Raw genomic sequence first — 18,704 nt, forward strand, 5'->3', positions numbered from 1 at the left:
TAAGGCAATACTGCAGCAAGTAAGCGCTGCGAAAAAAATGCAAATGAATTTAAAACCCCAATTTTCACTATTAACAGTTGCGCCATCACAGTACGTAGGTAAGCGACGAATGAAGTTATCGATAGTGAAATTAATAAACAACGAGTCAGGCAAAATTAGCTCAATCCCCTTGTCTCTTCACAAGGTAGAGAGCGGGATTTCCTGCATAATTTTAAAAATCCACCATTTCTATTTATAAGGTTACTTGCTAATTTAATTTCAACAGCTTGCCTAATGACACTATAGCAATAGCCGGAAGTGTGTGCCAAAATATCGATGTTGTTATGTTCCATAAGGTGACCGCTCCTATATCTAACTTACTCAGCTGTCGTTAGCGGGTGCGCTGAGTACACTAGTCCTCCACGGTTCTGATAGTCTGACCAATATATTACATGTCACATTTGCAAGGAATACTGTAGACAGTCGTCTTACGCAAGCCAATATCATTGTTTACGGAACCTAAAACGATTCTGATCTTCGATGGCGGTCGGAAAAAGCATTTCAGGTTTAATCAAACTACGATCAATCCTCCTCGAAAAGCTTCCTACGTAAGGCAAAAAGACTACGGTATTATCATCGCTCAGCCGCTGCACAGTTGGTCGATAGCGCGACACAGATCTGGCTTTCACCATAACCATTCTGACGAAAGGTGACTTCGAGATGGGCTAACTCAGCTGACAAACTCTCAGGGTCAGAGATTACTTGGGCCTACTAGGCTGAAAGGATCCGAGGTGTGCTACCTGGGACCTTAACCTACATCACAATGTAAATTGTTTCAAAAAGTCGATCCCATCACAGGGGACCTCTCCTGGTAATAACTTTGCAGCGTCAATTCGTGCTTTTGAAAAATTGTAAATGTAGTCTCTATCACCTGGTAGAACACAATCGTTCTACTATTTAATAGTTTGAAGCTCTTTGCGTGTTATAATTCGGATCAAATGTTAGCATTTTCATGTCCGTCTGAGCTACATTATTGTGATGCTACAGGAACAGCAGGAAACGTTAGAATCTCGCCGTGATCATTTTGGAACCACGGTGGATGCCTGATATTAATACAAGATTTTCTGTATTAAACGCTCCCCTACACAAAGCAGGTCACATCAGGCTTCCACTCTTAGAACACTTCTGGACAAAAGTTGAATTTATCGTTAAGTGGAGGTGTTTGAACACAGATAAGTTACTTCAATAATATCCGTTCATTAGCACTAGATAACTGAAACACTTCCTGAAGAAATAAAGCAGTTGTAATGATTTTAAAAAAGCTTAACACTGGGGACCAACCTCTTTAGGGCCCAGAAAGCCAGCCGTTTGTGCCGTTATTTGGTATTGTACTGGCACTTTTGTGTTGTATGTTAAAGGGTAACAACCCTGGAAAGACAAAGTTTCAAGGTTAGTTTTTCAAACTTATTTTAGTACTTTCATAGATTACAAATGATGCAGTAATGATGGCAGAAGAATAAACATCCTTCTAAAAGAAAGTGCGAAGCGACTTCTTGAGCTGTTGCATACTGATTGGCTTTTCTCTGGAGAAGTTGAAGTGCTCGACGGAACATGTATTCAGCCAAGTAACCCACAAAATGTACGCAGTAACATTTCTAGGTATAATCCTGCTTGTGGGAAATATTCAGCTACTACAATTTAAGTTGTGTTCTTAGGACCCTGTCTAACCACACTTACTGCAAAAAGCAGCAAAACAATTTTTTACGACCGATGTTACATTCGAAGGCTTAGCTTTTCATGTAGCGAAGTTGTATGTACGTTAATTTCAATCATTAACTTTTCCTATGTGTGTGTTCGCCCTACGTACCAATAACGTTGCTGTTGGCTAACTACTTCACGTGCCCTACGCTCTGAATATCTGCTGTCATTGGCTGGTGAGATCACGTGACATAAGCTGTGACTGGCTGACAAAAGCGTATCGCAACCTCGATTTCAGTGCTTCGGAAGCTACTGTGCTGTGTTTGGTGGAATTCCTGTTGCTATATTTGATAGAATTTCTGCTTATACTTTCGTAATATCAAAATATGTAGTGCATATTTTGCCACGCATCAAAGATCTTCCCCAAACAAGTTGTTTTTCGCTGGGTTTAGTTCCCTAAAGTGTCGGTAAGTTCTATGTAGCTGCATAAACACTTCACCATTCAAAACATTGATATGTTTTACATCTCCAATGGAAAGTATATTGTCACTTAATACGGAAAAAATGTGCTTCCACCCGGGAAACACTGTGTTTTTAACTGGCAAATCTGGGAAAATTCTGAGAATTTTTTTTCCTCGGTGTTTGTACGCCCTGACAGTTTCAGTAATGTACACCACATACTCACATGCCCTGACCTCCTGCCGGCCGCGGTGGTCTCACGGTTCTAGGCGCTCAGTCCGGAGCCGCGCGACTGATACGGTCGCAGGTTCGAATCCTGCCTCGGGCATGGATGTGTGTGATGTCCTTAGGTTAGCTAGGTTTAAGTAGTTCTAAGTTCTAGGGACTGATGACCTCCGATGTTAAGTCCCATAGTGCTCAGAGCCATTTGAACCATTTGAACCTGACCTCCTCCCCACACCCTCAAAGTACACACAGACAGAGAGAGACAGAGACAGAAAGACAGAGACATTAAGTGATGCACGCTGATCCAATCAGAGTCCTGCTCGACCTTTCACGTGTTCGAACGCCAGCAGTCTCACGACAGACAAAGACCGTCGGTGTTTCTCGAAGGCATCGATAAAGGTCAGGGAAGATACTGAGGTGCAGATGTTCTCAACTAGGTTGCCAGCGTCCGCACGCAAGATACCGCATCCTCCACTGCCCCTGCTTCATTACAACTCTGAGCCACATTGAAGAGTTCAGATTACTAGTGGTCCATGGTGGATCCAGAAATTCGCCACTTCACCGCAATCATACTTTAAGACGCCTAAAGAACAACTTAAGTTAGCATATCCTTAGATGCGCTGCATGCCATAACTAACGAGTACCACATGTGCGCGTAGCACACAAACGACACACTGAAAAGCATACAGTCTTTGTTGGGAGGGGATAGTCATGCTCTGTGTTTGGCACATCGTCCCTTGATGTTTGTCAGTGGCAGCCCAAAACATGCAGGATACAGTTACACATTTGAAGAGTTGGGCACCCAAGCCACCGAACTGGCGCCCTGTAGAAACGGTTGCATCAGGTGGTGAGTCGCCACGAAGATGTAACAAACAGCTTCGAAGCATCTGCGAAAAAAAAAAAATGGCACACAGTGGAGGAAAGAAGAGCGCATAAGAGTTCCAGCATACACTGTTGTCATATTTGCCTATTCAATGGGCATAGTTCTTTAATTCGATAGTTTACTTAAATAAATTAATGTAGCCCTGCAATGTTTCATGAAAGTTACTGTGAAAGTTGCTGTGTCCCGTCGCTCGTGCGCCGTCTATAACACCTCTTTCAAGCTCACTTAAATCTTGATAATCTGCCATTGTAGCAGCAGTAACCGATCCAAAACTGCGCCAGACACTTGTTGTCTTATATAGGCGTTGCCGAACGCAGCGCCGTATTCTGCCTGTTTACATATCTCTGTATTTGAATACGCATGGCTATACCAGTTTCTTTTACGCTTCAGTGTAAGTCTTTGACTCAGTACCGACAACTTGTCTCTCACTGCATCTAAGTTCAGCATCAGAGAATGAGATCCTTTCTTCCCGGGTGAACAGAAGTTTACGTGCAGACTCAAACAGAAGAACTGGAAGTGAAGTCTGAAAGTGAACAGTCTATCTGCAGAGCGCTTTCGATTAGGAAAACTTTGAGATATGTGACTGTCGGCATTGCGTAATTATGAGTGGTAGAGTAATTCATATAAGTATCCACCGTAAAATGCTGAGTTACAAAATGTTGCCCCCCTGCCTTCCTCGAAAAAATGGTTCAAATGGCTCTAAACACCATGGGACTTAACATCTGAGGTCATCAGTCCCCTAGATTTAGAGCTACTTATACCTAAGGACATTACACACATAACATGTCCGAAGCAGGATTCGAAACTGCGACCGTAGCAGAAGCGCGGTTCCGGACTGAAGCACCTAGAACCATTCGGCCGCAGGGGTCGGCTGCCTTCCTCGAATTTGAGATGGATAACCATTAAAACAGTTATACTTGGGGTTCCAATTTGTGCACTGGTCAGTGCGGTTGGATCTCTGTAGACACAGTCGCAATCTCTAATACCATTCCCAGATTATGTATGTAAAGTAACAGAATCTATCTTTACGTTTCTTTACACATTCGTTCAAATTTACATCAAGCGGTCGGGTGTCGGCCTCTTACACATTTCAAAGAAGTCCCAGCTTCTTGTTCCCACTCCACTCTCTAAGATGTTATCTATCAAAGACCGCGTTTTTCGGAAAACTTCCCACTGTTTCCTTCTACAAAACTGCAGTTCTTCCGGGACACTGGCTGTTAGACAGCAGGCACCCCATGGGCACGGATTGTTAAAAACAAACTCAGCTGTCCTGCACATTCCTGTGATTTACTCTGCACTGTATGACTTCAAACGCACAGCACCAACTGGGGAGGTGCAGTTCTTTCCTTTCTCCCGCTCAACAAAACACAGCTCTGGCCGATTTCACCTGTCTAGCTTATCCCTTCAAGCAGAGAGGTGAACGGCGATTTTCGAATAGCGCTGTGGGCGGACTCCCTGGGGATTTTTGGCCTTGAGCGCCCTCACTGGCCCTCAACCTGTTTCCACAGTGTTCTCCTATTTAGCTACACGTGCAGTTTAACGTAGGAAATGAGATCAAAGTAGCTATGTGTGGGTAATCACTATAGTCACATTAAAATCACACTTTAGTTGACACTTCACTAGTTAGAGCTAGTTTTATCCAATCAGAGAGCTCAACGTCACGTCCGAACCACTCGCCATCCCGACACTGCCACACATTTGGTCAGCCCACTTCCAATACGCACACACAAAAACGCTGCTAATGAAATAAACCTGTTTCATACACAGCACTAAACAAATACTATCGGATACTTCCACACAAGACGCGATTCAGCATCACATATTAAGTTATCATAATCAGAGATATCGACTTACATTAGACAAGCTTCGAACGATGTTGCATGAAGCCAATTTTCTTTTATTTTTTTAAGATTTCAATTCATCGTTGCGGCAACAGTCATAAACATAAGATCAGCTGTCTACTGGCGTAGCACAATGCATAGCGTATTAATACGACGTGTAGAAGTCCGTAGATTCGAATCTCCTCAAATGGAGTGATTTTAAATTTTATTTTTAAATGTAACCAAAAGAGGCAAACTGAGGAGCTACTTGATAGAGAAGTAGTGGGTCCGGCCTCGTAAACTGACATACGGCCGGGAGAGAGCGGTGTGCTGACCAAATGCCCCTTCATATCCGCATCCAGTGACGCCTGCGGCCTGAGGATGACACGGCGGCCGGTCGGTACCTTTGAGCCTTCATGGCCTGTTCGGACAGAGTTTAGTTTAGTTCCCTATTAGTGTCGTTAAAACAAAATAATTTTCAAGGAAAGATCGAATAATAAGATGAACCCTTTACACAGAATAAGAAAGGAACGGAACCAGTCGCTCTGGCAGTTATTATAACCTTTAAAAGTGTGTACAGTAGCGCTCTCTCCTCTCTCTCTCTCTCTCTCTCTCTCTCTCTCTCTCTCTCTCTCTCTCTCTCTCACACACACACACACACACACACACACACAGAGAGAGAGAGAGAGAGAGAGAGAGAGAGAGATACACTCACACCGATTCACTCAGATACCTACACATCCCAATCATTTCAAAATTCTGTATTTGTCAACAAAATTAGTACACCGTTTTAGACATTTCAGATTCACTCAAGATTTATTGTTGCAACATTGCATATGGAGTGCGTGAAATAACATTTACAGATCAATAGCACAGGTGGTTCTGAAGTAGCAGGTATCGGGTAATGCTGAAACCCCAAGTTAGTAGTTGATGTTGCCTCCACCGGTGACAATGAAGGTGCTAACTCCGGTACCCAGTCGAATGTACAGATGGCGAATAGTGTCCTGTGATATGTTATGCCACTCCTGCACGACCTGATCACTTAGTTCTGCAAGAGTTGTTCGCTGACGAGTCGCATGATTCACTTCTCGATTGGAGACAATTCCGGAGATAGTGCTGGCCAGGGAAGTTGCTGCACGTCTTGTAGGGCACGTTGAGTTTCACGGGCAGAGTGTGTGCGATCACTACCGTATTGGAACCGCACAACACCTTCCTATTACAAGAACAGCAAAAGAACAGGACTAACAACATGCTGCACCTACCGAGCGCTGGCTAACGTCTTCTCCAGCCACACTAAAGTTGAAGGAGGGTTGTAGTTTATTGCACTCCAGACCTAAAACTTGTGTTGGCCCCAGTATATCTTATATCAATGCAATCTGCTAGACAGCGCTCACGAGGTCTTCGTCGTACGTGCAAACGACCATCACTTGCGTGCAGGCAGAATCTGTTTTCACCGCTGAAGACCACGGTGCATCATTCCACGTTCCGAGTCATCCTCTGATGACCCAAGTCGAGTCGTGCAGGTTGATGCTGTGGCTTGAGTGGAAGACGGGCTAGAGGTGTGCTTGCCAGTACTCCCACTGCTAATAACCGTTTCGCAACAGCTTTCATGGGCCCTCTTATCTGTTCTGTGGTAGCTGTGCGAACTGACACTGCTGCCTTCACAATATGACGATCCTGGTGGGCGTCTTCGCTGCGTGGACGCCCAGAACCTCGTCTGTGGGTGTGAGAATGTTCACGTGACCACTGATACCAGCATCGTAGCACAACTGACGCAGCACGTCCAACTTGTTAACAATTCTCCGAAAGGACCGTCCAGCTACTCGGAACTTGCTCACTTGGCTGTGCGAAGCAAGAGTGCGTCTCTGTGGCATGGTTGCCTGATTGCTTCACATGTCTGCACCACACTGAGACTTCTAGCTGTGAGCATTTCGTATAAAAGGGTAGACACAGATGGCGCCCTGATAGCTATGCCACTAGGTTATCTATTGGCGGATGACTTTGAAATCATTATCAGTACATCTAGTATTACCCAGGTAGCATAGCCCTCATCGGATCAAAATCGACATTATTCTTTCCAGGTGCAGTAATATTTTTCCCGCTAGTATATGAAAAACCCAACAGAGCAATAAAACTAGTCTGAACTTTTTCGCAAAAGCTTGTGGCCGTCTGACCAGGGATACAAACAGTGAGAAACAGCGAGCACTCCTATGCATTTAATCTCTATGTATGCCCTAATAATTTAAACCACAGTCCTGTTGCCTCACAAAATTCTGAACTCTTTGACGCACTCACTTACTCATCGCGTAAAGTAGAGGGCAAGCCCATAGGTAATTGCTCACCTGTCAGAGAATAAATAAATTACATTCCCCTAAAATGTTTCGTATAGCAAATGGTACATCGCGAGCAGTGTTAGTAACAGGAGGTGGCAAGCTCAAGCAGAGAGCAACGGAATAGGACAAAAAGCCACTTACAATTAACGCAGTTGAATCTGAACAAGTACATGAACTCATAACTACATACACTACCGTAAGGTGTTTTGAATCGTACCTGATAAGTCCGATTTCTGCAAGATCTGATGCTTTCGTCATCTGTTGTCTACACTATGTAATAACCTATGAACAAATAGTATGTTCGGGAAACTCTGTCATTCGCAGCCATATTGTCTCAACCGCAGGAAATTTTGAAGAAACTGCGTCGGCGCCAGTTTCACTGGTTTGCTGAGAATCTTTTACAAAACAAGAAGTTCTATTAGGAAGCAGTGTAGTCCTTGACAAAAAGAAAAGCAAGCGTAGGACACACACACACACACACACACACACACACACACACACACACACACACACACACAATCAATCCACACTAGAGGAGGAAGCATGTAAAGGGAGTCTGTCCAATACGGAGACTTGTTTATAATAAATTTATTGCAGCCAAATAGCCGTACAAGTTCAAAGTACGATTATAATAAGACATGAAATTAGTAATTTTACATATTGTGGTTTACAGTCACTCATTGACCTTGACCTTTTGGTACGGAGTACTGCCGGCCGCGGTGGTCTCGCGGTTCTAGGCGCGCAGTCCGGAACCGTGCGACTGCTACGGTCGCAGGTTCGAATCCTGCCTCGGGCATGGATGTGTGTGATGTCCTTAGGTTAGTTAGGTTTAAGTAGTTCTAAGTTCTAGGGGACTAATGACCACAGCAGTTAAGTCCCATAGTGCTCAGAGCCATTTGAACCATTTTTACGGAGTACTATATGATAACGTTTGCGTATTCGATAACATAGTTTGGTTCATGATATGACGTGTTGTTGCAAATAAAGTGGTGGAACAGTGGAGTACCATTCTCGTTGTCACGTGTCTCATCTCGAATTTTCCTTTCTCCCTGTTCGATCAAACATGGCACCTGTGCTGCAAAGTTCTTGAGGTACGTCTTCCCTTTTCCCTTCAATGCTCTTAACGGACTTTCCGAAGCTCTACTGTTAGGTAGCATGGGGTTTGTCGGTAGGTCTTCAATGACGAAGCTGGTATACAAGTCTGGTTCACGTTGTTTTGGACACTTCAATTGCTTTCTTTATGTGGGTCGCCTTTACTATTAAGTGTAAACTGTGAGATGTGGTCTGATGATTTCTATGCTGCACGTCAGTATTGGAGAGAATCTGGTTGTGAATAGGACCATTTCTGGCTCTAGACTGAGGGATCTAACGTGTTCTGTTCCACGGATACCAATTATTGCTTCCATTTTTTTCTATGTTACAAGTTTTGTGAAACATTTTGCACTTGTTTGTATCGGTATATTTGAAGTCTTGTACGATTTTCAATTTCTCTCCGATAAGAAGATCGCAGCCGAAGCAGGTAGCCTTCCTCCAGTCCTAAGTACCATCATTTCTGTGTTTGCCACATTTATTTAGAAACAATGTTCGACGCACCAGTCTACCATCTTTGCAATGCCTTTTGAGTCAATTCGTCTCCATATGTGTATGATATTACGCCCTCCTTTTGGGGTATTCTCAAAATGTCTTCCGCTGCAAGGATAAATAACAAGAGGACTCCGTGGGTCTCCCAGAAGTACCCGTTTGTTTGGAGTATCGGCTCTGATTGGGAGAAGTCGTGTAAAATCCATCCAGTATTGCGCACATGATTAGTGTCCATATATTGTTTTCACTTGATGTTTCCTCTAATTGTTTTGTCACTAACTTTCTGTGTATAAAGTCGGTGGCCCTTGGTAAGTCTATAAATACTACATAAAACTTCTCTCTTGTCTTCTAGGGCTTCGTCTTTTGCAGGAATTCTTTTGCGGTCAGAGTTGATCTTTCTTTCCTGAATCCCATTTGGCTTTTGGGGAGGTGTTCGTCGATTGGTGTTTACGACACTTCATTCCCCTTCGGACTTCGATTCGCGGCCGTGGATGTGCAAGCTACGTCAGTTTCGTAACACGTCGTTAAAACAGTCGAATGGCAAGAAAGTAAGAGTCGACCGTTGGCCGGGTCGATTTGTGACGACCTCGGAAGCGAGCTGTGGGGAGACTTGCGCCCGCCCCCTTCTGCCCCTCGGTCACCCCTCGGGTGGCCCGGGCTGCGCTTCCTTCCGGGAGCCCGACAGGGCAGTCCAAAGGGGTCAAGGGCCGCTGTGTGGCTCCCCTCTCCGCGCCACCTGTTGGCAGATATTTGAATATGTAACGAGCCGCTTCCTGGCCACCGCTCTCATATCCTCCCGCGGCGCCACGGCTGACAACGCACCGGCCAGTTACCTACCTGTTGACTGTCTATCACTGGCTGCTGCTTCTCAGCGGCTTAAATCCGACTATTGCGTCTGCTTGTATACCCCTTAATTCACCAGCGAGCATGGTTCCTAGCTGCCTTTTTCTGATTTCATCATCACATTGCAATCTGCTATGGTGGGTACGACATTACGCCAGTGTCAAACGTAAGTATCCGATGCCATTTCACACTACAAACACGCTGATGAAACAAAACATGATGACCTCTACCCACCGCGCTATTGAATGCCAGCTGGTACCGTTGCTGACGCGTGACGCGGTAAGAAAAGTACCTATGTAGTGGAACAGAGACTAATGAAGACATGATTCGAGTGACGATATGAGCAGCAAATTGGGAAATCCACTGACTTAAGCGAGTCTGACGAACGGGAGATTTCTATGGCTCGCCGCCTACGAACAAACCTCTCGGAAACAGCAGAGATAGTTGTCTGTTCGAGGGCTTGTGTCAAGAACATCTGTGGAAAGTGGTTGAAGGGCTGTGACACCACGAGTGGGCGACACCATGTTGGACGTCCATGGTTCAAATGGCTCTGAGCACTATGGGACTGAACTGCTGAGTCCCCTAGAACTTAGAACTACTTAAACCTAACTAACTTAAAGACAGCACACACATCCATGTCCGAGGCAGGATTCGAACCTGCGACCGTAGCGGTTGCACGGTTCCAGACTGTAGCGCCTAGAACCGCTCGTCCACTCCGACCGGTTGGACGTTCATGTTTCATCAACGAATGTGGGGGTCGATTTACCTACTCTGTAAAGTACGATAGGCGGCGATCTGTGGCAGATCTGACAGAACAATACATAGCTGCTGCAGGCACAAGTCTTTTGGTGCACACCGTTCAGCAGACATTGCCGAACACAGGCCTCTACAGTAAACAAGTTTTACGTATATCCATGATGGCCCAACGACATTGTCAGTTACGACTGCAGTGCGAATGTGGTCATCGAAATTGGACAATGGATCAATCGCTGCTCGAAGCACGCACCATGCACTGGATGGAAGCAGGTCTAATGCTATAGGGAACATTCACCTAACCTTCCACGAAATCTGTGGTAGTAGTCGAAGGCACCATGACAGCCGTGAAGTACGTGAGCATTAATGTGAACCACCCGCATTCCTTGATGGTTCAAATTGCTCTGAGCACTATGGGATTTAACACCTGAGGTCATCAATCCCCTATAACTTAGAACTACTTAAACCTAACTAACCTAAGGACATCACACACATCCATGCCCGAGGCTGGATTCGAACCTGCGACCGTAGCAATCGAGCGGCTCCAGGCTGTAGTACCTAGAACCGCTCGGCCACTCCAGCCGGCTCATTCCTTAATGGTTGATGTCTTTCCAGATGGTGATAGCATCTTCAAGCAGGATAATTGTCGTGGTCACTGGGTCAGAATCGTCCTCCAGTGGTTTCAGCAGCATGATACAATCTCACTCACGTTAGTGGCTTGGCCGCCAAATTCCCCTGGTCTGAACCCTCACATGAACCACCAGAACCTTATTTACGGGTATTACGTGACCTGTAAGAAGACATGTGGTACCACATACCTTCGGGAACCTGCCAAGGGCTTGTGGAGTTCATGAAACGCAAAATCACTGCCCTACCGCGCTACAAGTACACTCCTGGAAATGGAAAAAAGAACACATTGACACAGGTGTGTCAGACCCACCATACTTGCTCCGGACACTGCGAGAGGGCTGTACAAGCAATGATCACACGCACGGCACAGCGGACACACCAGGAACCGCGGTGTTGGCCGTCGAATGGCGCTAACTGCGCAGCATTTGGGCACCGCCGCCGTCAGTGTCAGCCAGTTTGCTGTGGCATACGGAGCTCCATCGCAGTCTTTAACACTGGTAGCATGCCGCGACAGCGTGGACGTGAACCGTATGTGCAGTTGACCGACTTTGAGCGAGGGCGTATAGTGGGCATGCGGGAGGCCGGGTGGACGTACCGCCGAATTGCTCAACACGTGGGGCGGGAGGTCTCCACAGTACATCGATGTTGTCGCCAGTGGTCGGCGGAAGGTGCACGTGCCCGTCGACCAGGGACCGGACCGCAGCGACGCACGGATGCACGCCAAGACCGTAGGATCCTACGCAGTGCCGTAGGGGACCGCACCGCCACTTCCCAGCAAATTAGGGACACTGTTGCTCCTGGGGTATCGGCGAGGACCATTCGCAACCGTCTCCATGAAGCTGGGCTACGGTCCCTCACACCGTTAGGCCGTCTTCCGCTCACGCCCCAACATCGTGCAGCCCGCCTCCAGTGGTGTCGCGACAGGCGTGAATGGAGGGACGAATGGAGACGTGTCGTCTTCAGCGATGAGAGTCGCTTCTGCCTTGGTGCCAATGATGGTCGTATGAGTGTTTGGCGCCGTGCAGGTGAGCGCCACAATCAGGACTGCATACGACCGAGGCACACAGGGCCAACACCCAGCATCATGGTGTGGGGAGCCATCTCCTACACTGGCCGTACACCTCTGGTGATCGTCGAGGGGACACTGAATAGTGCACGGTACATCCAAACCGTCATCGAACCCATCGTTCTACCACTCCTAGACTGGCAAGGGAACTTGCTGTTCCAACAGGGCAATGCACGTCCGCATATATCCCGTGCCATCCAACGTGCTCTAGAAGGTGTAAGTCTCACGCGGTCCGCACGTCCAGCACGAACGCTGGTCCAACTGAGGCGCCTGGTGGAAATGGCATGGCAAGCCATTCCACAGGACTACATCCAGCATCTCTACGATCGTCTCCATGGGAGAATAGCAGCCTGCATTGCTGCGAAAGGTGGATATACACTGTACTAGTGCCGACATTGTGCATGCTCTGTTGCCTGTGTCTATGTGCCTGTGGTTCTGTCAGTGTGATCATGTGATGTATCTGACCCCAGGAATGTGTCAATAAAGTTTCCCCTTCCTGGGACAATGAGTTCACGGTGTTCTTATTTCAATTTCCAGGAGTGTATATTCTTCCATAACACACAAGCGCTAGGCGTGAAGTACACTCGCGTCAAAAATTAAGGCAACAAACGGAAATTTTGCAAAAGCTTGCTTTTATTTTACCACAAAAGTGTAAACAGGTGAAAAATGGAAATATCGTGTGACTACGGCCTCCAGTCGGGTAGACCGTTTGCCGGGTGCAAATCTTTCGATTTGACGACATTTCGGTGACTTGCGCGTCGATGGGGTGAAATGATGATGATTAGGACAACAAAACATCCAGTCCCTGAGTGGAGAAAATCTTCGACCCAGCCGTGAATTGAACTCGAGCCCTTATCAGTAATACTCTCTCGCGCTGACCGCTCAGCTACCAAGGACGGACAGTGTAAACAGGTGATGGCAAAGTTGAAACAATGTGAAGGACGTAACGTAAACAACTGCAGCATGCATAACAGAATACGAAAATGTGTTTCATTTTTTCCAACTTAAGAGATTTGCACACGCATTCCAACAACTGGTTAATGTATTTACTTTGGTGTGTGGCTACCTCTGGCAGCAGCACAGGCCTCACATGGACAGAGCATGCTGTGAATAACGTCATCAATGCCATGTTGAGGCAATAACGCCCGTTCTTCCTGCGGAGCTTCTCGCAAGTCTTGGAGAGATGCTGGAGGATGCTGACGTGATGCAACCCGTCTCCCTAGTGCATCTGAGACATGCTCTATGGAATTCAAATTGGGAAGCAATCAGGCCAGGCCATGTCTACAGTATCTTCCAAGAAAAGATCTAACACTCGTGCTCTATGAAGTCGAGCATTATCATCTTCAATAAGAAGTCTGGACGCGCAGCATCTCGCAACAACCGTACATGAGGTCCCAATATCTCGTCACGATACCTGACAGCATTTAAACCTATCCGATTCACCCGTACAATTTCATAACGAGATGTTCGAGTGACCAACATAATACCTGCCCTCGCCATTAGAGATCTTCCTGGACATCTGTTTCTTGCCACAATGTTCGGATCTCTAAGTCGTGTTCCACATTACCTTCAGATGTGGATCTGTCGAGAAGTACTCTCCAGACCAAATCGAGACCCATCTTTAAAAAGAAAACTGACCTGTCGCTCGACCGTCCGAGTCCATGTTGACGACTCCACTCCGGACGTTCCAGTCTTTGAAGACGCGTCAGAGGCACACATACAGAAGGCCTGCGACAATAAAGACTCTGTCGAAGCCTTCTCTACACCGTTTGCACCGATACAACACGTCCAGTGGATGCTACGAGACCCATGCTAGTTGCTGCTCAGCATTAAGGAGTACCTTAGTAACCTAATAACGGTCCTCTCTTTCTGATGTCACATGTGGTCGGCCCTGCCCTGGTCTTCATGATACTGTTTCGGTCTCTGTGCCGGCCGCTGTGGCCGAGCGCTTCTAGGCACTTCAGTCAGGAACCACGCTGCTAATACGGTTGCAGCTTCGAATCCTGCGTCGTGCATGGACGTATGTGATGTCGTTACGTTAGTTAGGCTTAAGTAGTTCTAAGTCTAGGGGACTGATGACTTCAGATGTTAATCCCTTAGTGCTTACAGCCATTTGAACCATTTGAACCATTTCGGTCTCTGTAAACTGTTGCCACATCCGAGAAACAACAGAACGATTCACGTTAAGCGAACGGGTCACTTGAGTTTGTGGTTGTCCTTCTTCCATTCTTCCTATGATCCTCCAGCATAGAGAGTGTGGTAAGCGTCTCTTCTGCGCTATACTGCACCGTCAGTGACTGTGTACACAGCAATGGCGATTGTGGGGCTACCCGGTTAACACTACTCCGTTTGACAGGTGCCCTGACGTCATCGCTTGTGTGGTTTTCCGTCGATCGAAATGCCATCTTCCGTGCAGAACAGGATTATACGGATATCTGTTGACATTTTGTACGATTATATCGTGAATTAGATGTGTGACGGGGAAACAGCGGTTTGTTGCTTTAATTTTGGACACCAGTGTAGTTTCTACCAGCGTCAGTCCTATCTTCTTCTGCCCCATTCACACAAACTACGAAGAGAAATGAGTACAATTTACCTTACGCCACCTGACCCATTTTAATCTCACAACCCCTACGCGAAATAAACAATGGACACAGTATTAATGTCGTTTCGTGTACACCAAACACGTTCGTCTTTATTCACCAAACAGGCTTTCGTGAGAATGAGGTCGCACTTCTTCCAACGATACACATTCCATTTCCCTGAGCATCTGGGATACACTTTCGTAAAAGGTGTACTCACTATGATCTTAACAACGCGTTTCTCAAGTCATTCGACTTTATACGCGGGACCGGGAGTGGTAAAGGCATCAAGCAATGGTGCAGTATTACTGTAGTTTACGTCATACTAGACACCTGTATAGAGTTTGCTAACAATTGTGGTGTGCTTTCCAAGCATCCTTCTAGTAAATCTACGTTTGTCATTCGTTTCCTCTGCTGATGATTTCACGTGTGCATTTATCTTCATATCTTCCATACTGCCACTATCTTGATACTTCAGAGGTGTGAAAGGCTCCAGATATTTACCACTAACAATGCAATTTGAAACTATTACGTTCTTTTTCTTGTTTTCATGCCTTATTTTTCACTTACCCATATTCAAGAAGAGCTGTCGTTCAGTACGTCAGTTTCAGACACTAAGTCTACAATTCCTTACAGCCACTTTCGATTATACACTCACGTAGACAACAGGATTGTCAGCAAATAATATGTAATGCTGGTAGTTGTAGCTGATAAATTAATTAACTATAGTAAGAAAATTAAAACTCATGCTTCGATACCATCGACACCTAATGTTATTGCTAAGTATTCGGAGAACGATCACTCAAAACCTCATGGAGGTAACTGCATATTTGTGAATATGGTGTACACTGTATGATTATATCTCTGTTACACTTGAGCCTTATGTTGCAGTGAGTAGCACGCAACGGAAATCTAGGGAGGGAATGTACTAGTTTACCTGTAGTCTAACATGAATGAATAAAACAAGCTGCTTTTCACATGTTTGGTATTTCCTGAGCCCGTGCTCGGTTTCTTTATATTGGAATTCTTCCTCTAGGGAAGTCTCAGTAAAATAACTGAAAGAACAGATTATGATTCTGCAAGAAACGTAACAAGACTGAAATACACGACGCTTTAAGGTGACCCTACACACAAAAATCTATAAGATTCAGTCCAAGTGTCCTACGAAATCGATCTACGGAAGAGGTTCGACCAACCGTCTATCACTCGCCATTTTTGCAGCAAGCATTCGCGAAGTTTGTTACTGCTCAGGTTGCTCGAAGAGAACTGTATCCCTCCTTCGTTGAAAGAAAACGCATTTCATACAAGGCATCAGCCAAAATTTGCTTACCAGCACAGTGTCTTAATTAAATTATGTTTATAAAGAACGAGGTCAGTAACTGCTGGTAACATGAAATTTGTAGTTGTTACACAAATCGTTCAGTTGCAGAACATTCTTTATTATGTTTCTAACGCTTTGTGCTGTCTCAGTTTTCAGCATACGGGTTACATTTCCCTGATCACAACTCTTACTCACTTCTTTCCAAAAATAGTTTTTAAATTTTCCTAAGGTATTAGGCAAGCTTGTTCTTCAAATCATCTCTCAGTAAATCCATCCGAGAGCTGCATTCTTCTTTCTCTACATCTGCGTCCATATTCAGCAAACTACTGTGAAGCACATGGCAGACGGTACGTCCTATTATACCACATAAGTAGGAGGGCAGTGGGAATTCTGGGTCATGGTCGTGGGACGAGAGTAATGGCTGTACTGTATCATGCAAGGAATGCAACTGGCATTCTAGATCAAATTTAAACTTTGCCTTTGGGTTGCCTATATGCATAGACAAATGTATGATGTGATTATTCCCCTCCCCATCTTCCTCCTTCTCCCCCTTCCCATTGATTCCTTCTAGGCAATCTTATAATATCTGTGAATGAATTGTCCACCAGGAGTGTGCTTTCCTTAACTGCACATAGTGAAGTCGATATATCTACACTCTCTGAATATCATCATGTGATATAATCTAAGCGCTAGTGCAAAGCATGTCACATTCGAAAAGTATACCAGAAAATGATGGGAGGACATAACTGATTACTTAATTTGGTATCAAAGTCTGTACGATAGTTTAAGGAAATGGGGGTGACATGGAAAACTAATTAACAGAACAATAGGTTATGTGCCGACAAAGGGCCAAATATTAGGCTAAGACTCCCAGAGCACAGTGCCAGACATTAGGTTATGCAACATGTTTGCTCTATGTAATTACTTCATACAAGACCTGCATGATTCCACACAGCAGAGAATGAGGAGCAAGAGAAATCTCACCCCCATCAACGGATTATTTTTTATAAATAAACAATATACCCTTGAATTTCCTGTTGTGAGGTCCTTCCTCTCCACCACCAGATAGTCATCTTGGATTACGTCACGAGAGGCAAGACAGCACCCTCTGGTGGCAACACTGTGTACTAGGTCAGCTGGACTCCAGTGCTCCAGGTGAACACACTTGAAGGCAGTACTGCCTCTAATTGTTTAAATAAAGACTGAAAATAAAGACTTATATCTATCCTATCCAGGACAGGCTGAGTCCTTTTCCAGGCAAATTCCTAGGAAGACGTGGCAATCAGAAGACTTGGTTAGTGTAGGTAGCAAAAGTGCCCTTTTCTCCCACCATTTTCTTAGATTAGTGGAGATAGATGTGGTATCTTGCATTTTCCTGATGGAATTTCAACTTCCCGCCTTTTTCTGGTGGAGGAGAGGGGAAGCGGAGGGGATTTACCAGAGGGGGAGAGTTTAATTAATGATCAATTTAATTAAGTAGTCAATCAAATTGGTAAGAGTGAGAGGAGCTATTCCAGTAACTCAGAACTGAAAGTGTACCTGTAGTAGCGAGGGGGAAATTTCCTGAAAGGAGGAGGAGTGGTATGGGTGAGAACAATAGGTTAAGTACCTGTCAATCAAAAGGAAGGATTCTTTTAGCAGAACAATAGGTTAAGGACCTGTCAGCCAAAGGAGAACAATAGGTTAAGTACCTGTCCATCAAAAGAGAACAAAGTTTGCCCCTGAGTACATACCTGCCCCTAATGTAGGCAACCTGCATTAACAAAATTGACCAGAACATAGCTTGTCCCACAACTACCACTGTCTACAAAGACCTGATGACTAACTTGAAAAGTAGTGCCATATGTTTCTGTCGCTTTCAAGTGTAGAACCATTCAATAGAAGTTACTTGTTCTGCTGTCATAAAGTGTAACTAACTTTTGAAGTTACCTTACATTTTCATAACACACATCCCTCTCGTAGGTTTAATTTCGGTACATTACATTTACAATATGTATGTTACCATTTCATTTTCAGCTAGTTTATTCCTAAATCAGTTTTAAATCGCCTTAACTTCCACATTCAGGTGATGACTAGGCATGTCTTCCAAAAAACAGCCTCATATTACACTACAATGAAATGAACACACTTAGCTGCTTACAGGCGTTGACATACGGCAAGGGGGACAGATGAAAATGTGTGCCCCGACCTGGATTCGAACCCGGGATCTCCTGATTACATGGCAGACGCTCTATCCATCCTTTTTTATGATGAAAATGCTCGGGATCGAACCCGGCCCCCCTGCGTGGTATAAATCAGTTTTAAATAGCCTTAACTTCCACATTCAGGTGACGATATATATATATATATATATATATATATATATATATATATATATATATATATATATATATATACTAAGATGGTATCTAAGATACCATCAGTGACCATGCAGTTCGTTTGAATGAAATTACAATGAATGGGCGGGGGCAGTACGAATGTAGTGTGGGACAATACGGTGAGAATGTGGGTTTCGCGGGAGCCGTGCCGGA

Source organism: Schistocerca gregaria, chromosome 6, assembly GCF_023897955.1.
Source record: "Schistocerca gregaria isolate iqSchGreg1 chromosome 6, iqSchGreg1.2, whole genome shotgun sequence".
NCBI lineage: Eukaryota > Metazoa > Arthropoda > Insecta > Orthoptera > Acrididae > Schistocerca > Schistocerca gregaria.